The sequence below is a fragment of the Phoca vitulina genome, unplaced genomic scaffold (assembly GCF_004348235.1).
Source record: "Phoca vitulina isolate PV1807 unplaced genomic scaffold, GSC_HSeal_1.0 scaffold6, whole genome shotgun sequence".
Lineage (NCBI taxonomy): Eukaryota > Metazoa > Chordata > Mammalia > Carnivora > Phocidae > Phoca > Phoca vitulina.
Window position 1 is genome coordinate 11,392,909 of NW_022589709.1, and position 21,967 is coordinate 11,414,875.

Here is a 21,967-nt window from a genome sequence, read left to right on the forward strand (position 1 = left end):
AGTCTTTGTGTGAATCATTGTGATGGATTCAAAGATGATCTACACAGGGTTATTGCATTCAAGGAGTTTGTTGTCCAGCAGGAAAAAGAAGGCAAGAGCATAAATAATTTTAATATAAGGCGGACATGATATACACCTGCAATGAGGTTCCTTTAGAGAGAGGGGAGGGAATTTCTGGCTGGGGCATTCAGGGAGGAATTTGGGGAGAAAGTGACACCCGATTGGGAAGAGAAATTGGCTTATGGAAATGATGAAGGAGAAGGTATTGTCCCAGACAGAGAGAGCGAAAAAGGAGGGAAGGCATGGGTGAAGGAAAATATAATTGTATGGGAATTACTGATTTTTGTCTGGAGCCGAGGTTGGAGAGAAGGTTAGGGGGCATAATCTAGGATATGAGGATTGGCTGTGTTTGGAAAAATGCATGGCATATGCAGCACTCTGTTTTGTCCCCATCAGTAAGAGCCGTCACTGGTCAATCTCAGCACTCAGAATCATGGAGATCCTGTGGATGTGGCCTCCAGATCCCTCTTGAGAGCCCTCTCCAGGCATAACTACTAATCAAATGCTTCAAAACGCATTCGTTCAGGAGAGGAAAAACACATGCCACTTCTGAACCACAACATGGAAAACCTGAAAACTCTAGGCTTTATTTTTCTGGCATCAGGTAGTAATCAAGCATAGATTCAGAGTCAATATCATTAATAATATTTGCTGGTCTACAGTATTGTAATCCAAAGATGCTCGGAATATCTGTTAGAGTGTGGGTGTTTGGAGACTTACCCATACATTAAATAAAGCCTTTCAAATACGTGATGTAAAATTTATATTCCATCTCCTTTTTTTATTTTCTGGCTATTTTCTAATAAGAGCAGTTTGCCTCTTGTTTGCTAATTCTGTATGGGCTTGTAAATTCAGACCTGTTACAATACGACATAAAACTAAAGTACTTAGGCTCTGAGCAACTGTATGAGGGGTTTTCAGAATTGAAATTCAGACGCTATTCCATCTATGTGAGCTGCTCAGACGTCATTGCTTCTTATCTGAGTGATTTCTGGAAAGAAGAATGATTACCGTACAAGATACAATCTCTACCCTGTAGTTATAGAAGCAAGACGGTCATTCCTTACCCTTGTCTATACAAGATCCTATGCAGAAATGCACATGCTGACACACGTGTGAGCTACTCGGCACCAGATTCATTTAGCGGGTTGAGATCACATCCCAAAGGGTCTTTCCTGGCTTCTCTTAAAAGCAGAAAATCATAGCTTCTACTGAATCTCTAAAAGGATGTTGACAGATACTGGAAACAAACATGGCAAACTACAGTGATCTTAAAAAGCTCAGTTTGTCTCTACTTCTACATCTCCCGTCTTTAGGAAAGTAAACTCTCCCAGTATGTATCCTGTAAAGGATTCTAGGAAACCGAAGAGAATATCTATCGAGAGAGAATGATCTGGGAAATGACTGACAACTGCGTTGCAGGGCTACTTCAAAGCGAAGGAAAGAAGGCTTATCAAGGGAAACTCAGAAGCCTTAGCTCCAATGACACTCATTTGGATTGGTCCCTCCCACTCTGCTCCACATGCATCACTTTTCCAATTTGCAGAATAAACTAAAGTGTTCCTTTCGAAAGGCTATCTTAAATGAGTTTGGTTTTCTAAGAGGATAGCAGTATCACTATACATGAAGTGTTGTGCACACCAAGTGCAAATCAGCCACCACCCTGCCCACACCCCTTCCCACATCCAGCTCCACCTGCAGAGGAATGTCAGAAGTTCAAGGCAACAGATGTAGAGTTCGCCACACAGGTCTGGGCATCAGACAGACTTGGACTTGCACCCCAGCTCTATTACTCCTTGCTCGTATGACTTTGCCATAAGTGGTTGGCTCTTTCAGACCTTCTGTTTCTTCATCTATAAAATGGGAATCATGATTGTACCTTTCTCAGACGGTTGCTATGGGCATGGACAGTGGCAATCTCTTGGAAAGTATTCAACATTTTAGTTATTAGGGGACTTCTCAGAACGCTTTAAAGTTCATGTCCTGGGGGCCATAGCAATACATCCACCAGTATTCCAAGTTTTCAGCACCGTTTTCCTTGAAGATTGCCCTTCATGACTTTCTTAATGGGTTATTCCCATCACGAGTTAAAAGATTCTGCTGCTCTCATGAGAAAAATCAACCTAATGTATATGTAGGAAGGGGTTATCGAGAATCCCAGAGAGCTTTCTGCCTCTGAAACATTTGCTAGGGAATAAATTTATTCTTAGGGTGAAGGAAAGAGGGGTAAATATTTAACAACCTCTTAGCAACCCCTCACCCGTTTTATTCGTCAGATTTCAGTGTAGGGTAAGTTAATAGCCAGACAAATGCAGGAGACAAATCCATAGTCGAGGCCTGGTGTGTAGTTATGGCTGGTACATATGTCCATAGCTGCCAGGTATGTAAATAGATGGGTACAATTTGTGGATGGTTTTTTGTGTGTCTATAGAGAGTACAGAACAGGGAGATGAATACTAGAGACAAAAATTGAGATATTTTTCCCTATCTAAGCATTTCATTCTTCTAGACTACTAAGAATTCTTACCAGCTGGGAATCTCTGCAAAGGGCTACCCACTGATACCCCATTTTGAGGAAATACTCCAAAATGGAAAAGTAGTTAACAAAAACTTCCCGTATGTAATCAAAGCCTCCCCTTGTCACTGCGCATGCCCAGTAGCCTGCAAGCGGAACTCTACAAAATGCAGTTTTTACTTTCCTGTGGTTCGTAGGCACTGCTCCTGCAGATTAGCAGGGAGGCAGTGAGGCTTTGGGTTCAAGATGAGGCCTGAAAAGGCACGGGAACAGGGAGGGGCCGGAACAAAGGTGAAACCCAACCCAGAGGACCGGTAACAGGTAGGAAGGGTAATGCATTGAGATTTGCTTGGTTCACTGCAGCTGTTCCCTCTGAGTGAGGATCCCCCTGCTCTCGGCCCCCCAGTCCACCCCCCACCCCCAGCCAGAAACCTCTGAAAATCTTGGATATTCTTTTCTGTCACTCAGGACATTCTGTACCACAAATTTGCAGTGAGGGAGGCCTGGGTTCAAAATCTAGCTCTGCGTTATGACACTGTCTGTGATCTTGATCAAATAACTTTCAGTCTCTGAATCTCAGATTCCTTATAAGATTTAATGAGAGGGAAAAAGCACCGCAGTGGCTCTCCCTCTTTATAGACCCAGCTAAATCTTCAGGCACTGTAGCATGGTGAAGCTGTGAATCCCACAGTGACTATCCCAATCCTAATTTCCCCTGAAATTCTAAAGTCAGACCTAGGCTAAAATCCCAGCTCTGTGACTTCCTAGCTGTGAGATACTGGGCAAGTTGCTTGTGTGTATGTGTGTAGAAGAGAGAGGGAGTTTACTGTCAGCCTAGTACTATTGAATAAAATGTAAAATAAAAATAGGCATATCACTTTTCCCCTGGAGGTTACAGTCCAGTGGATTTGTTTTTGTTCGGGAGCCTCTGTTTCCTTATCTGTAAAATGGGAATAACAACACTTGGCCAGAATAATTGTTGTTAAAGTTAAAATGAGAAAAGCTCTGAGCAAGGTGGGTGCTCAGTAGTAGATTACTAAATCCTATTGCATGCTTTTTCTGTTTTTTACAGTATTGAATTTTCTCTATCTCCCCTCATGCTATCCCCAGCAATCTGTCTACTTTATTTCCCATGAGCTGCTTTCCTTCAGTCTGATCGGCTCCTGGATACCACTGGACAAGCAGTGGAGCCTGAAGGCTAGTCATGTGGACTTTAGTGCCAGACAGACCTGTTTTGGAGTCCTTCTCTGCCACTTATCCAGATGTGTGACCTTGGGCAAGCTACTTAACCCCTGTCTCATTTTACTCATCTGTTAAATGGAAAGAGAAACAGTTTTCCTACCGTAGGAATCATTATTCCTATTTCAAGGGGTGTGTTTGTGTGTGTGTGCGTGTGCATGTACATGTGTGCATTTGTGTATGAAAGAAGGAGATGGATCAAGAGCAACATCTAGCAGGCACTATGAGATTAATGCAAAATTAAAATAGACAAATTCCTGTCCTCTTGCAGTTTACAATCTAGAGGGTTGTGTGCATTGAGGAGACTTACACCATTGAAATCCTAGCACAAATGGCAAATTGGTACCTACAACATCTTTTAGAAAGAGGAGTTACATGATGCTGTGAAAACCTATAGTAAGGGGGATTTGACTCAACCAGAGAGATCACAGATGGCTTCCCTGAAGAAGTGTCACCGGACTAGATTGCTGAAGGACAAGGAGGAGTTTGCTAGATGAACATGGGAAGATTTCTTCCTAGTGAGCTGTCACTCCGCATCATCAGCATATGATCATCATCTTCTTGCTAGACTTTAAACTCCTAGTACTGGCATGTCTTTGTCATCTTCTGTCACCTCTAAGACAGTGACTTGAAGAGAGTAAATGCTTAGTAAATATAAATATTTGTTGAATGAGTGAATGTTAGTAGGAAATCAATACGTGTTTGTTGAGTGAAATAAAAAGTAACTGCTACACCCTCATCTCATGGCTTTATTTGGATTGCAGTTAAGGAAGACACATAATTTAGTAAAAACAACATGCACTTTGGAGTCAAACAAACTATGTCCCCTCATTCAGACCCTGTCACCTTGGGGAAGTAACAGGACATCTGTTTCTGTCTCCTCATGTGTAAAATGAGAATAAGCACAGCTTTTTTACAGGGTGATTTTCAAGATTCTACTGGTAAGTGTGCAACACCTAATGAAAGAGTGGCCCAGGGTACATAGTCAAGAGATGAGTATTGTTAATATTATTAGTGTTGTACAATGGCAAATTGCGGGCATGCAGTTTTTCAAAGATTTGTAGGTTGCTGAAGACAGAGCAGGTATGGCTGGAAGGCCAGAGGCTGTTGTCACCCAAACATCCAGCAGACCTTTCTCTTGCTGGAAATGCCTAGAGTTCATCAGTGCACTGCCTTCTGTCTCTAGTGTCTGAGTCAGAGTGCCGGGTTTGGATTCCCCGAGCCATTGGCAATAATTGACTGACAGTTGGTAAAATACACTGGGACCTCGGTTTCCTTCTAGGGTTGCTCAATCGGTGTTTGGAAAGGATAAAATCCAGTATTTCATGCGCCTCACGTAGCACAGAGCCTGCACAGGATAGGTAACCAGTATGTGTTAGCTGTTCCTATAACCACTGCCAGGCCCTCTGGATTTTCTCTCAACTACCCGGTAACTGAATGAGCCTTTCCTGGGCCGGGAATTACTTCCTTTTGGAATTCCCTTTCTGAAAGGAAGAAAAGCAACTCCTCTCTCAGGTCTGGACGCCTAGCTTCCCAGCGCCACGCCCTCTTGGGCAAGTTCAGGGCCACTGAGTAGTCCAGGTGAGGCAGGTTAGCAGGGGCTAAAGGCTCTGAAACCTCTGCTTTTCCCTCCTGAAGCCACCGAACTCGGCTCTGCCCCTCTCAGCGTTCCTAACCCTGGAAGGCGTGTTCTGGGTTCCAGCCGAGCACTGGGCATGCTCGCGAGTCAAGGCAGGCTTGGGTCGTCCGCAGGACGCGCCGGCTTGCTATTTTCCCCTGTGCAGGGACCCGGGTGCAGCTGCGGTGCGTCAGGTTTCGCAGAGCTGAATCCTCGGTGCGTGCAGGCAGGGCCGAGCCACTCCTGGCCAGCCCCAGAGCGGAACTGAACTCTGCACCGCTGGGGGTTTGCGCACTCAGTGTCTGGTCTTGGAAACGCCCGATTGGGGTTCTCTCTGCAGACAAAGGGGTGCACGTGCCCCTAACGCCCCTATCTCGCAGGCGTGAACCCCTCCCCAGTCCTACGCTCCGCAGCCCCAGCAGCTACAGCCCCAGCGCCACCACCCAGCCCCGGCGGCCTTGGCCTGTGCGCGCACTCGGGGCCCGGGGATTGGCGCGCACTCCCCATTCGGGGCTGCGCTGGCTGGCTGGCGGGCGGTGAGCGGCGCTCAGTGTGTGTGTTTGTGTGTGTTGGGAGGGGGAAGGGGGTGCGCGCGCGCGCGCGTGTGTGCATGTGTGTGTGCGCGTGTGTCTGTGCGGCGCGCGGGCGGGCGCGTGTGTGCGCGCGAGGACTCGCGTGCAGGAGCCACTGGGTGTGCGTGCGTGTGTTATGGGTTTGATTCCAGAGCAGGTTGCACATTGGTCCTGGGTGGCTCGCAGGCTCAGGTCGTGCTTGGGCGTCCTCCTCCTAATCGTTTCCGAAGTAGCAGCACCAGCAGCACCAGCAGCAGCCGAGGCGGCGGCAGCAGCGGCAGCAGCAGCTCAGCTGCACAGCGAGCAGAACTGTGCAGAAGCGAGCACCGTTTGGGGAGTCCGGGGGGCGGGTAAGAGGGAGGAGGGGGAAAGCCTGTCTTGGTCTTTGGGATTATTTTTCACCTTCTTTCCCTCTTTCTTGAGGGTGTGTGTTGCCCCCTCGAAGTGAAGGAATTTTGCTCCAAAGCGAGCTGGGACCGAAGACTCTAGGCTAAGTTATCTCTCTATGTAGATGGTGTCAGGGAGCGAAGCTACTGACCGAGCCGCTGGTAAATGTTTTTCACTTCTTACTCTTTAATGCTAAAGGCTTTTTTCCCCCTTTTCTTTCTTTCTTGTTTCCTTTCTGTTGCTCCTCATTCTGCAATCGCTCCTGAATCAGCTGCAGTTCTCTTTCTCTCTCTCCTTGCGTTTGTGCAGTTTGCAACTTGTTTCGTGGTTTTCTATGTATTTTTTTTTTCTCCTTCATCCTCAGATGAATGCTGGAACATTTAAAATCGGCACTTCGGGAGGTCATCATTAGTTGCATGAGTTTCAAGGGGGAGGGGAAAGATTGGTAGAGCAGACTGTTATTTCTCTGCAGAAGGACTGCCGGTTTCTCTCTAATGTTCATCGCAATTATAGGGATTTTTTTTTTTAGGATGCATTTTAACGTTGCATTGATGTTTAAGGTTATCCTTCTCCAGGATTACAATGCATTTTGACTCAGTTTTGACAGCATGACAGATGCCAGTGATTCCAGAACTACTGTATGGTACATGCTGGCTAAAATATTCAAAATTGGGGGCATAATTATTTGCATTCCAAAAGAGAATTTCTTAAAAATGCTGTTTTGCATCACATTGGTGCAGATTTGCAGGAGACAATATAATCGACACCACTACTTAATGTTGCTTGCAAAGATAATAAACATATAAGTGGTTTAGTGCATCACCTTCTGTCCTGTTCTCCAGTGATTGAGCTATTGCTAAATTTACTTAATAAATTTAGGGCTATGGAGAAGAAGAGAGATTGCTGGTATTGTTTTATTCAAAATTGTGAGAGGTGTACAGCAATTTCTAACGCCAAGCCTTCTCTTAGATCTTAGTTGAAGTGGCATCTTGTCAACTGGGGAGGGGAAGGGCAGTTTCTGCCATACACATGGAATAAAATTATTTAAAATAGCCAGCATAATGCATGCAAATTGAACTCTAACTCTTTTCTTAAAAATAGAACTGACTGTAACTCTTGCTTCCAGGATCTGTTTTAAATATTATTTAAAAATTAATACACAACAGTTCGTTAATATATTCATATCATTTAAGTTCTTTGAAGGGTTCTTAGCAGTTACCATGTTTCATTTGTTTTGCTCTTTCCCCCCTAAGTTTTCAGTTCCAGTTCAGTAGAAAAACTGAAGGGTCAGTAAGTAAAGGCAAATCAGCAGTTTAAACAGAAATCAGTTTATAGTTGTAACATTTCTGCTAAGCCATGGGAAAATGAGCTACAATAATGGCAGCATAAATGTAGGGAGGGAAGCCTGGGATAGAGCCGGTTGTATTTTCAGTTTGTGTATTATTATCTTGAGGAGTTCTGAACTCTAGACTCAGATGAGGATATCCATCTCAGGGATACTCTGAGGCACATAGATTTTATAGAGGGAAAGTATTGTTATTTAAGGAAGCCTGTTTCTGCTTTGTGGCTGCCACATCATGGAACAGCAGGTTACCTATGTACAAAGAGTATGTTTGCAATGATATTGTTAAACTTTGTCTTAATGTAAATTTAACTGGTGTTGGAGGAACAGCATAAAACAGTGCATGCAGCCTGTTCAGGACTGAAGAACAAAAACTGTAAATTAACTCAAGTAGTCAGACCCTCTTTTTATAGAGCAAAGCCTACTCCAAGACACCATGCAATTCACCTGTTCTGGGTTGCCTGTGTTGACAAAAGCTTTTCTTGAAATTGTGGACAGGATTCCTGAGATCTAAAGCTCATTTCTTCTTTTGTAGTTTGCAGATGGTAATAAGGCATTTTATTTAGAATGAAAGCTCAGCTTACTCATAGGTCCCTTGAGATGGCAAAATTGCTATTTTAAAATATTTTCATGGACCCATGCTTGCATTTATCATTTTGATCAAGTTTTTTGGGGGGAAACTCAGCTTCCATTAATTAGGATCACAGCTATCTTTGAGTGAAGCATTTGTTTGTCTGTGTACTAAAGAAAAATGAATACATATAGTAAGCTACAATTCTGAGAACCCAGGTCTTCTAAAGCATCATGATTTTCTCATTCTAGGACTAAAACCAGAAAGCAATATACCCCATGCTGAGCAGCTGCATTATTTTTCTGGCATATTCTACACACATGGGCACAAACAGCTAACTGACCAGGCTAAGGACTCATTTTATGTGGCCTATGGGGCAAGATTTCTAATTGTTATGTAATATATTCAGAGTGTGAATTTACTTATGAAACATCACAATTAGCTTCAGTTTCAGCATCTTCACTAGACATGAATACCAAGAGTACATTGATTTAAAGAACATACTCTTTCCTGCTGAGGTTGGTTTTTACCCACCCACCCCTCTTTCTACTTCTAGTTTCCTGGCAACTTCTTAAAAGCTCTGAGAATTTATGTTAAAATGTTAAACATATCTACGTTTTGGGGGTAATGCCTGGTTAGATGACTATTCAATCAGTGGGATTTGTGATTACTCTTATATGGTTCTGTGTGGCATAGTGTTTGTGGCCTGTTGGTGATTTTATTATTATTGTTATTTATTAAGTTTTCCATTGAATCTTAACTGAGCTCATTTTAATTTTCTGTGCCTGGTGTTGATCTCAGGTTATGTAGCAAAGTGATTCCGTATTTTTGCTATGTTTGTTGATAAATGAGTTAGTTTACTTTCAGTTGGTGTTTGTGTTGGATTTCAGCATTTCCAAAAGCATGGAATCCAACATCATGGGGAGAAGGTAACTTATTTTGGGGGAGAAGTCTATATAGAAAGAGACTGTTGGCTCATGGAACTTGACAGTCACATTTGCCTGTATTATTAGGATTCCTATTTTCATTTTGATCAGAGTGGAGGTTTCTCTGCATGTATGAGGTGTTTATTATGCTAGAGTTACTGAATGTTTCTTAAAAGTAATGCTGTTTTTTTTTTTTTTTTCATTGTGTAATTGAAAGGAACTTTGAACTACTTGGAAAACCTGTATTGGCAAGCTTTTCCTTTGTTTTCTGTTCTGTGTAGACTAATTGTGAGAAGTGATTTCTGGTGAAATATGGTCAAGGTCATTGGCAAGGGCCTTTTTAGCCCACCCAATTTAAGAACTCAACTTCAATTGAAAAGTCAGATTTAAAGACACAAAACTCTAGTGAAACTACTACCTCAAATGGAGCTATGTGAAAAGTATATGTTTTGTCTCTCGTTACTTTGTGTAAAGCAAAAGTTTTGTTCCTTGAATTACTGGATCTCCGTAAAGCTGTTATACTCACAGTCAGAAACCATCCATTCTGCCCTCACAGTGCAATACAACAGATTCACAACCTTCAGGGGAGATGGCAAGAACATTTTTTTTTCAGGGAGCTAGGGGGTAGGTGGGTGTCTTTTGATATGTTCTAAATGGAAAGGGACACAGCAGCATTTCATAAAATATGATGTAGTGTCTAATTAGATAACTCATTTAAAATTTGTGAAACCCACAGAAATTTTATAAGTCTTGTGTGGTGAGGGCAAATAGTAGCTTTGTCAAAGTATTTCTTTGTACTACGGGTTTCTATTTTGCTTTATAAAAGGAACGTTCACATTGTTCAAGAGTGTTCCACTGGTAACATTTTTTTTTATTAAATTGGGTTATTTTCTCTACCTAACAAAGATAAAGCACTACTTAGCATAATAATTTTAGCTGTTAAGAGTATCCTGCTCTTATTTCTGAAAGATTTCATAAAGTTGAAGAGGTATAAAATTTTTTCTCTAAAATTCACATTACTTACTGCCCCAGTCGACTTAATATATTGTACGCTACAATGTGATTTTGAACTTGAAATATTATAGCCTTTTTTATGAATTCTTAATGACAAAAAATGAAACACCTTGGGAAATAGTTTGCAAATAAAGTTCCTTCATTTTTGCTGAAAGACTTTAATTGGCCCACCTCTCCTAAGTGTAGGATTATGAGCCTTTTAGACAAAAAGAATTATCAGAGAAAAAGTACAGTTATGTGCTTTTTGGCTGCAGTGAGAGAAAAAAGAGAGCAGGTGTTTCAACTCTTTTCATGTAAGTTTAGTGAATAGAAATAGAGACTAAATAATACAGTTGATATGTTAAAATAAAATCTGTTTTTCCCAGTAAAGATCTCCCCCCAGCCCGCCCTGCCCCAGACAATATGAATTGATCTTTGATACTGATGGGACAATTGCCTGCATTCCTCATCTCATCACTACTATGTGGCTCCCAGCAGAATACTGGTGATGGGTGTTATCGATACTGCATCTGTCTAGGGAAAAGCATGAGAGCATGATTTGGGAGGACAGACATGATTTCTTTCAAAAGTTTCAACTTCTCAGGCCTTGGCTGCAATTCTTTTGGAGGAGGCTTTGCTTTCCTTGATATTTATTTGGATCACCTACGAAGACTCCCCAGTGCTACTCCTTTTGCTAATGTAGGTCTGCCATAGATTATTGTAAATACAAATATGATCCCAGATTTCTTAGTTCGGTTATTCTTATTATTGTATTAGTTAGTGATTTCTGAAATGCGATGCAGATCTATCAAAGTTTGGAACTCAGCTTTCTAGAAGACAGTCTGTTTAATTGTGCTGATGACTAAATTATTTAGCAATATAGGCTCAAGCCTGTTTTAAAAATATTAGAAATTTTGTATGATCCATTTCTGTTAATATGACCTTGGTAAAGTACTGATTTTTAAGTTATATAAAAGACAGTTATGGACCCTGTAAAATAAAGGACTTTATTTATGAATTTGGTTCAAGAGAATAAGTCATTTCTTTTGTTTATTTAGGTTCCCCAGTCTTCAAAATTGGAGGCAAGGGCTAACGTTGGAGACTATAATTCATATGATGAAGCTCAAACTGATACTAACAATAACGTACTGATTTAAAATCTTTAGCGAGGACAATTCTACAGAGGATTCTTTTGGAAAAAGCTTATGTTTAAATGTCATTTTTATTATTGCTTAGGATTTAACTGATACTCAATGTTTTGACATTTCTCCTACTTTAATTACAGGAATAAGGGTATACGTGTAGAAAAGAAATAGATCATCAAGTAGAAATGATTTTAGCAAAGGTTAAAAAAATCTCATAACGTAAAATAACCATTTCACAAGATTGTATAAGCCGCTTGCTATATTTGTAACATGTTTTTTAAAAAGTACCACTTCAAAATTTTGAATGTTAGAAATAGTCAAGTTATATTCCTCGATTATTTCTAAGAATGAAACTAAACTATTAGAGAAGATGGCTATGTCCATACATGTGGCTAGTTCAAACAGTAAATTTCTACATAGCTAAAATCATAGCTATTATTAGAGAACTCATTGCAACAGACTTTGTGATCTTAGCTGTGATAATGTTTCTAAACCATTTCAAATGTAAGAGTATATGGTTATGTACTGCACATTAGAGTAGATATTACTTAGCAAGATCATAGGCAAATTAAAGCTGCAGGAATGTATATTATCATCTTTCAGTCTTTTTTCTTTTCCCTTTCAATAAGCCATTTTTTGATTCCCAAGCCAGGTCAGGTACTGTGCTCAGCTAAGAGCTAAGTCTTATGGTAAGAGTAATTTGATGCCAACAGGATGTCTAAGAAAAATAAATGGAAGGAGAGGAGGGTGCTTGTTGGAAACAGCAAGATAAAACTTTGCTCTTTGTGTCACTCAAGAGTATATTTGAAAGGTGATTTAATTTAATTTTGCCTTAGGATTTATTCAGGCAATAATTGTATACAAATATCTGCTCATTCTCCACCTTCTAGTTTGGCCAGCTTATTTTTACTCATGTAGTCTGGTGTGACAGGACACCTGGAATTGGAGACCCAAGTTAAAGTTTGGCACGACCTGCATGGATTTAAGGGAAGCACGGGGAAGGGCAGTGTGAATGATGGGAAGAGAATGCAGACCAGAGGGAAATGTATTCTATAAGTGGCTACTATTTCCTTATGGTAATAATCATGCCGCCGGTTTTATTTTTGGCCTCACCTAACTTTTTGAGAAGACACAAACTGCTTCTCTATATTTTAGCCCTAGGAATAATAATGTAATTATTAGAAAAACATTTCACAGTGGTTAGGGCTCTGCAATTTGTGTGACCCAGCATCTAATTTTTCTCCTCTCTAATCCTGTTTATATATCCCCACACATAATCAGACTCAGTCAGATGAAACCAATTACTAAGGGGGAAAAATCAAATTTATTTATTATATTTATTGGATGTGTCTGTTGCTTAATTATCCATTGGCGAATTTACATGTGGCCACAGAGAGGGCTGTGGATGAGTGTGGAAAAATGATCAATCATCACTTCTCACAGTCCAGAGGAGGCTGCCAAGAAAACAAGAAAAAAACCAAACCACGAGAACATAAAACCTATCCTTTCTCATTGCTATCAGTGTGGGGAACTAAAAACAGAAAAGTAAGCATCACCCCAAAAATGTGTTTGGCTTGACATAGGAAAATCTGGAAATCATTGGTAGTTATCACTATCAGATGTTTTCCTAACAACCTGATAATGATTCAGGAAGAAAAGTAAGGAGTTCTGTAACACTTTGAAACAAATAATGATCTAGCTGTTCAAAGGTGTGTGTTGGAAAACTGGCTTGAATGGTTCTAAAAGGCAGATGAACAAGCCCACCCTTGGCTGTGTCAAGGACTGTGGGAATCTGGGAGAGTATGGTGGGGTGGGATCGGGTAAGGTGACAGGCCAGGCGGTGTTGGCAAAGTTATTGACCAGTACATGTAACTCTAATGAGCACATGCTAAGACAGCAGTGAATTAAAATAGATGTTGTGTTTGGCCTTTGATCGTAAAGACATACACAGACTTTTATTTTGATCTCGTGTGTTTTTGTTTAAAAAAATGCCTTACCTCAACCCAAAATGGTTTTCTTCTCTTTTTTTAACCCCCCCCCAAGTTTAAGGGGACCGATCTTCACAGTTTATTTCTTACTTTTTCCACACCTGCTCTCATCATACATTTTTGGAAATTTATCATTGTGGAAGTAGCTTTTCAAAACAGGGAACAGCTGAAATAGGCATCATTTCAAGTAAATGTGGCAAGGCTAAATTGTTAATGGAAGCATCATCTTATTTCTGTAATTCTTCAGTTCCAGGGATCACTAAATTTTTATAAATCTGTCCTATCCACACCCCTAAAGTAGAACATGTATATGAACTTCAGGGAGGAAAATAAACCACATTTGAACTTGAGGCATTTGGAGATTATCTGCAAGGAGACACTGAAATGTGTTTTAAGAATTGCATCACACCATTAATGCATCGTTTAAAGGAGACAATGGGTAAATTATGATTTATTGCTAATTACCATTTATTTGGGGATTCTTCTGTTGAAGAAGCTATTTAAGCATTGTAGATTATGCTTTTGTTGCGTTTGGCTGCAGAGAAATTAAAATGGCAACATGAATCCTGAGAATCGGGAGGGAGAGGTGGTTTCATACCTGTTGACTTAGCAAGAAAATATTAGAGGTGCGCTAAATTTTGCATTTATTCTAATCTGTGTTTTAAAAGTTATTCTGTAATAAATCTATTACAGAATAAAAGTTGCTCTCAGCTGGATTCACTGCAGAAGCCAAACAGTAGCTAGACAGAGAACCTGAACTGCACTTTGTACAACAGTGATTTTTCACTAAGCTATTCCCTAAGGCCACTCTAGGTAGATGAGGGGCAGCACTTCTTTTTATATGATTTGTGTATGTTCCCAGAGATTGTGAAGTCTATTCCTGGGCAATTTTCAAGTTAAAATTGTGTTACGGCTACCCTGAAGGTTGTCATTTCTTGGTTTTTCTCTTGTCAGTCAATTCATAAGTGTTTATTAATCCCCCATGGGGTGTACACAGAGCCGTACACAGTTTGGGTGTTGTGTGTGTATATGATTGATCTCTGGTCTAGATGCTTACGGTCTATAGGCTAACGTACCGTGATGTGTGCGTACGTGTGTCTAAAATAATATTTTAATTACAGAAGTTAGTGGTTTTCTTGGTTTTTCTTTTGTTTGTTTGATTTGATTTTGTTTTGTTTTGTTTTGTTTTGAATTGCATTGCCCTGGAATTCCAAATGTATTTACTCTGAGGAAAGCATAGCTGCAGGCGAGGTCAGGGATACAACTTTGCAGCTTTCTTTTCTTTCTTTTTTATTTTTTAATTCAGATGTCTAATAACAGATGTGTTTAAATAAAGAGTAAAGCCAGAGGGTGAGTATTAAGCTGTGGATCTTTGCCATGTGGAATCAGATCATGGTTAACATGTAGGTTTGAGAGTGAGGGCAAATTCTGATGCTGGTCATTTTTAGGATGTGCCTGTTACCTTTGTCAATTCAATCAGTGAATAGATGAATGACTCCATGCCCCACAGCTGTCAATTTATATTTTTCACGACCAATGAATCAATTTATGATTTACTTTTCTTTTATGAGGGATTTTTGGAAAAAAATGATAGGAATTGGGAAGGAAAGAAAATTTTCCATTGTTCCCAAAATGCCATGGGTGAAAAATGTTCTCTAAAGGACTATTTGCCCCATCGAACTTGAAAGCATATGGTGAATATGTAGGTTCAGAGTTAATTTTCAAAACTTATTCACTCTCTTAAATTCATCTTTTATCAGTCAATTGTGGGAAGGGGAATATTCTTGAAAAGTACCAGGTGAATCGCTCCAAGAGTAGATGGCATAGGAGAAGTGCACAGAGGCACTAACCCTTTCCCCAGCCCCAGGTAATAGCTTCCTGGACTTGAGGCAGTCAGTTCTGACTTTTGATACCACTGGTCAGGCTCTTGATTAATGCTTATTTTTACTGTGGGTTTTCAAGATGTGCATATCTCATTTCCAGCAAATCATAGATAAACCATCAAAATTTATTTTCCATCTTTTTTTTTAAGATTTTATTTGTTTATTTGACAGAGAGAGATATAGCAAGAGAGGGAACACAAACAGGGGGAGTGGGAGAGGGAGAAGCAGGCTTCCCTCGGAGCAGGGAGCCCAATGTAGGGCTCAATCCCAGGACCCTGGGATCATGACCTGAGCCGAAGGTAGACAGACGCTTAATGACTGAGCCACCCAGGCGCCCCTCTTTTCCATCTTCTGTTACTTCCTTCTGTTCCTGTTGATCTGAAACAGGAAAGCAGCGGTTGAGAAAAATAGGAAGGGTCTTCATTGATGTGTTCCTCATTTAAACTTTGATTCTTGGCTCTTTTCCTGTTGGGTAGCTGAATTTCCAAGGATCTGTGAGGTCACTTACCATTTGCTGCCCGGGTCCTCCTGGATGGGAAGTTTCCTAGCCTTTGTGAAAATGGAATGTTCTTTACGACTCACAATATTGCAGGAGTTCTTAATTTATTTTCCAGCAGTTCATAAAATTAACCAACACAGAATAAAAGCACAATTTGAATTACTATTTTTGATTATGGGATCCGGTTATGTCCTTGCTTGTAACCTACACAGACTAATTCTGGCTAATGTAAACAGTAAAGGAATGTGTTAGAAGGACACTGGGAATTATGGAATCACCAGGAATGATGTGGAACCAGGCACTTCGGCTTCTGCCACTGTGTACTGGGTGCCCAGCTGGAACCTTCCACATCCCTGGCACTGGCCTCTGCCTCTGCCATTACTGTCAACCGGCACTGCTGCCCAGGATATGTGGCTATTTGTACCAAGTCTGGAAGGAACCCCTATCCTGTCTTCTGGGAGTCCCTGGCTCTCATTTCAAAGTTCTGGGCTGGTGATTCCATTTGACTGGCTGTATCCTGATGAAGTGTCCATACCCATATAACTAGGAAGTCTGGGAAATCCATAGTCTGGTCTCTTATGAGAAGACAAGAAGACTGCAACTTCCAGTAATATATAGATGGTCAAATTCCCTCAAAATTAAAAAAAAAAAAACAACAGGAAAGGGAGCTGTCAACAAAACAGATAAATGAAAAGCCTCCAGCAAATATTTACCATTATTCTATGAGTGACCTTAGGGTCTTAGGGGAGGGATAATGATGGCCTCAGTGTATAAATTTGAAAGGCTAGTAGCAGTGAGAACTTTTTCCTTGCTTAAAATCAAATGGAGGACATTTTTGGCTATAAAGGTATTAAGCACTTTAGATTTTAGCACACACCAATTTCAAATGTTTGTTACGTAGAGTTTGTTATCACCAAGTGCCATATTAAAAAGTTACCCATTTGAATTCCGTTCATGCTGAAGTTAAAGATAATTTACCTAAAATGAGCTGAAGTTTGCCTATGTATAAATATGTAAAGTTGATAAATGGTCTGAAAAAAAGGTAAATGGGATTTGTTTAAAGTACATATGGAGAACATCTGGATGTCTACGTAATCTCCTGTAAGCAAATTAATAGGAATTCTGGATAATAGATCAGACCAACTTTTTACTTATTAATTGGTAATAATTGTGGTATTTGAAAGAAATAAAACCGAAGCTCCCCCACCCCCATAATGTAGACTCTCTGAGGTTTAAACAGGTCTTCGTCACGTAATTATGAGTAAACCTAGTGAGGTGTACGACGCATGCAAGTAATCCACATCTCTAGTAAAACTTTTGCATCTAAAGGCTAGTCTTTTATTCTTCAATTCCAAATTAATATATTTATCCTCCCATCACTGTCTCCCAAGGATTTTGAGAATTAATTAGAAACAAAATCACTTTCAGTCCTTGGATGTTACATTCTGTGCTGAAAAAATATGAGATACAGAAGTGTTATTAATAATGACAAAGGTTCATACAATAAAATAATCCGACTGGCTGAATTCTCACATGGTTGGTATTTTCTAATATAAATTACTATAGGATTAGATAGTTAAATATTGAATATTGTCTCATTTAATGCAGTTCCATGAAATATTAATGATAATGATGGTTCTCCAGTTTGGGGAATAGGGAGATTTTTTTTTTTCTAATAGCTTTGGCTGGTAACATAATACATTTTACAAAATGATAATGAAGATATTTAAATGAAAGTGAAGCAGGAAATAAATGGCCACTGAATTGATAGATTTCAAACAGGTCAAATGTCACAAAAATTTTTTAGTCTTTGTATTAAATAGTTTTCTCTCTATTCTAATGATACCACTGTGATCACTGTGGATAGCTTTAAGAATTTGTTAAAAGAACAGATTTACCTTATTAGGCTCTAGAAGAGGAGTGCTGTTGATGTTGTTTAGTTGGCATGAGGTGTAAAAGTCTGAAAATTGGATTGGGCTTTTAGGAGGGCTGGCTGTGTTGAGTGTGACAGTTTGAAATAGGATTGTTCACGAAGTTAAAAAAAAAAAAAGAAAGAAAAAAAGTGAGCAAAAGAAAGGGAAAAGGGACGATGTGTGTGGGTGTGTGGAATGAAAGAGAGAAAGAGAAACATTGACCAAATAGCCCAACTAGAGAGACAGGCCTGCTTGCAGTGGACTCATGAATGGAGCAAAAACTTTCAATTAAGATTTTTTTTGTCTCAAGTTTTTGTTTTGATTTTGTTTTTGTTTTTGTTTTTTTTTTGGTGGTGGTGGTGTTTTTTGTTTTTGTTTTTTTTTTTAAATATCCCCTGTTTTGACTTACGTGTGCACTTGTGTCTCAAATTAGGGAACTAAAACTGGATGATAAACAGGGTAAGTGACTATTGTTGAAATATTTTGTCATGAGTGCAGAATAAGAACTTATACTAGTGCATCAATTGGTTTAAATCGGGTGGGTTTTTTTTGTTATTGTTGTTTTTTGGTTTTTAGTTTTCGGTTTTTTTCTTTTCTCCAGAGGGGAACTTTAATGTTTTGTGAGATTATTTTATTTGAAATTGCAGTTATCCTTGTTTCAGACCTAGTAATTTAACAGTTGAAAAAGCTCCCTTTTTTGTTCTGTGTAGCTAATGTATGTGGTATGAGTGAATGCATTTTATTTAAAAAAAGTGTTTTGGGGTAGCATTCTTTTAGCAAACTTATTCCTTGATAAAGGAGCTGGCTGTAATTTGCCAAAATGACTGTTTCGTTTTCTTTAGTTGTTAGATAATTGCTCTTTGTATACACTGTGAAAATGTTCATATAGACCAGTGACAAAGCCTAGCAGATGCACTTGCAATTATCTGGAATTTAAGTAAATTTTGCATCTGATACACACAAAGCAAAGGCTTTGTCCAAGCAGGCTCGCATAGTGGCATGTGGATTGCTGTGAATACAATGAGTAGATTTTTAATGGAAAACAAATGGGACTATTAGTAAGTCTTGTCTTTTACTTGAAAAGACACCCGCTTTAGGCATGGCTTACAACTTATTCATATTCATGGTTGGTTCAGTTCTAAATATGACCTTTGAAACTGAAAAACATTTTTAAATGTTTAAAACAAAATGTATAGCAGTGTTTTTATTGGAGTCACATTCATAGTTTTCTGGAAAAAGGATGGTGAAATAAATATTTGTTTCATATTTTGATGTTACTTTTTTTCTGACTGTTAAGGAGATCATTCACTTATTAAGAATCTGAAGATGTAAAAGGGAATTTCGTATTATAAATAAATCATGCTATAGATAAAAGATAATTACAATGTTACTTTAACAACCTCAATTCACAAGGGGGACCATAAGAAAGAATATATAATGGGTCCAAATTCTACTTCATATTGTAAACAAAAGAGATCTAGCCAGAGGAATAGTTTTCTGCAAAAACCTCTTTTCTGAGTTTTGTTTGAGATTAATCCTTTCCACTGTGTGTTTTTTCTTGTTGTCAGACTTACATAAGTTGGATATTTGAGGGCTTAATCTTTTCCCCCATACTTATTCTTAGAAAATATTAAATGTATGGGGCTTCTTGGATTCTCTAAAGACCTTTAGGTCTTTGACGGGGGAGGGAGGGGGTGTTGAATCATTTTTACTTCCAGTGAGAGGTTACAAATAATTGGTCCAGTGGAAGTCTTATTTTATAGTTTGAAGGTGCTCCATGCTATTCTGGCCTTTGAATGAAGCAAATTTCAAAAGTAACTCAGGCAACATAAAGGCGTGCCTATCTTGCTCACTTTCTGCTTTCTTCTCCGTCTAAAATGGAATCTAATAATAACTGGAGATCTTTTCTAATTCTTTTAAGAATCAGAAGCCTCTAGGGGGTCTGAGGGTTGAGTAATTGTTTGGAAAGAAAAAAGTAGATAAAGTAGATTTGGGAAGAAATTTTTAAGAAAGAAAGGGAGAGCCTGACAGCAGTATTTTAGGCTCCAAATTAGAACAAGACAGATGTGCCCTTACTGGAATATGGTGCCTACAAATAATGCCTCCACCTTAACTGCATTTCAAAAAACAAAACATGAAACTTCTTCACTAAGTACTTTTTTTTTTTTTTCATGAATAGTTGGGTTTATTTCAACAGTGGGTTTGAAACCCTCGCCTTAGGCAAGAGACTACAGTAATTATACCAGGAATAGACAATTTCCTACACTGTCAAATATATAAAAGTACTTTCGATAGAATTTCACAAATGACAGAACTTACTCAGATGTGCACTGCCAGATGATCCGTGTGTTCTAGAATCTCTCCAGTGCTGTCCGTGACCTCCTCATGCGCCTCTCCTTTCCCCCACCTCTGCTTACATTTCTTTTTTTTTTTTTTTAAAGATTTTATTTATTTATTTGACAGAGAGACAGCGAGAGAGGGAACACAAGCAGGGGGAGTGGGAGAGGGAGAAGCAGGCTTCCCGCTGAGCAGGAAGCCCGATGTGGGACTCGATCCCAGGACCCTGGGATCATGACCTGAGCCGAAGGCAGACGCTTAACGACTGAGCCACCCAGGCACCCTCTGCTTACATTTCTTAAACTATCACAGGCTATCTTTAGGCTTGGAGAGAAACCAGGTGCTTTCCTTGGTATTTAAGCAACTTGCTATTTTGAAATTCCCTTAGAGAACTGTGGGCATTTTTATTTCTGTGTCTTGAAGCATCCCTTTCCCTTTGCTGAAGGAGAAGCTGCTTATATAACACCCAGAAGCAGACCCTTGGGAACCACCAAACTATTTTATGGATGTTTTGCAGGAAATGGAATGCAAGTGCTCCTGTGTCATGCATGTCCTCCCATGGGGGGTCTCAATTTGAGATATTTGCACAATAGCGGATTCTCCACAGGATAAACATATACAAATCCATCTTTCAAATTGAGTGGAATCAGTAGGAAGCCTCACCTAGGAGGATGAGAGCCCACTAATCGCTCAGCCCGAAAAAAGATTCTTGAACAGTTCCAGAGCTGGGACCCAACTGTCAGCAGAGCTTGCCAGAGAGACAGATGCTGTGGTTGGAAGACAGTTTTCCTCAGTTAGATATTGTGTTCTTGTAGATGGCCAACCATGACTCATGGGGGAAACCGGAGAGAGAGAGAGGGGAAAAGAAGAGTAAATTAATCATTTTATTAATCCCTATTTAGAATTCAGTCATGTAACTAAATGTCAGCCCGGTGAACTTTCCATGGAACCAGAAGTGTTGTAAAGACAGGTGTGGGGTTTGAAAGTTACGCCGGGTGATAAAGGTGCCTAATTGAACCTGCGGATTCGATAACTGACACCGTTTCAGAAGGGTACCTGTGGAAAATAGTAATGCGGGAATTATCTAATAATCCAGGCTCAAAGAGAGCATGCTTTCGAAGGACTGAAAGGCCTTGAATCATTTTTCTAATGACAGATAAGTTTGTTCTCTGTTCACTCTTTCTGTGTCTGTGTATTTATGTATCAAAGGTGTGTATGTGAGAGATCATCTTGTCTTCACTGTTCTTCCTCTTCCCTTTTCTACTTCTCTCAATACGTATGTGATGTGTGTGTGTGTGCGTGTGTATGTGTGGATACAAATATCATACCTACGCAGATGTGGTACATTAAGCCAAGTCACTGCTATACCCTGAAATGCCAGCTTTCGTGTACCTTTATCATTCACCTCCCGATCTCCTAACTCTCCATCACCAGCAGTTGATGAGATAAAAGCAGACTATCTGTTGTCTGAAAGACAGGGAAACTCAGTCTTTGTAACTCGTGTCTGTAACCAGATTGTGAGTTACCTACAGGTTCCCAGAAAGGGGTTAATATTGTAGGTAATTGTCTTCGCTTTCCTCTGTTTCCCTGTTTTACACTTTCCCTGTTTCCTTTGAAAAGAAACAGGGGTTTGGTAGTTTCCCCCATCTTCACTTGTTCGGGGCTGAGTACTTTAGGCTCCCTTTGAGCCAAGTTTATTTCATAAATCTACTCTGTAGGTCTCCCAAGCTGGAATAAGTTATGTGTTTGAGTGCCTGACAGAGCCCCTCTGCCAAACTTTTGATCACCTTTTTTTTTTGATAGACTCCCAGAAGGGTCCCTTTTCAGATCTGCATGTCCTTCATGAGCCGCGATGGCAGATCGCCAAAAGGTGTGTGTTTGAGGAAAAAGCAGGCTTTTATTTCTCCCCCCACAACCAGCTATTTGGAGGGTACTCTAGGAACTGAAAATCACAGCTGTGGAGCCAATTTAGAGAGAGT

General features: G+C 39.9%; 1 protein-coding gene across 9 annotated transcripts in view; it reads left to right on the forward strand.

Annotated features, from left to right (window-relative positions):
- The first annotated feature begins 5,679 nt into the window (after positions 1-5,679).
- TENM2 (teneurin transmembrane protein 2) overlaps positions 5,680-21,967 on the forward strand; it is a 1,203,413-nt gene continuing 1,187,125 nt past the window's right edge. For 7 of the 9 annotated variants that reach the window (XM_032403428.1, XM_032403434.1, XM_032403435.1 and 4 more), the window contains exon 1: positions 6,361-6,552. The gene's annotated coding sequence lies outside the window, so the exon portion shown is untranslated. The other 2 variants (XM_032403433.1, XM_032403432.1) reach the window with 2 other exon arrangements.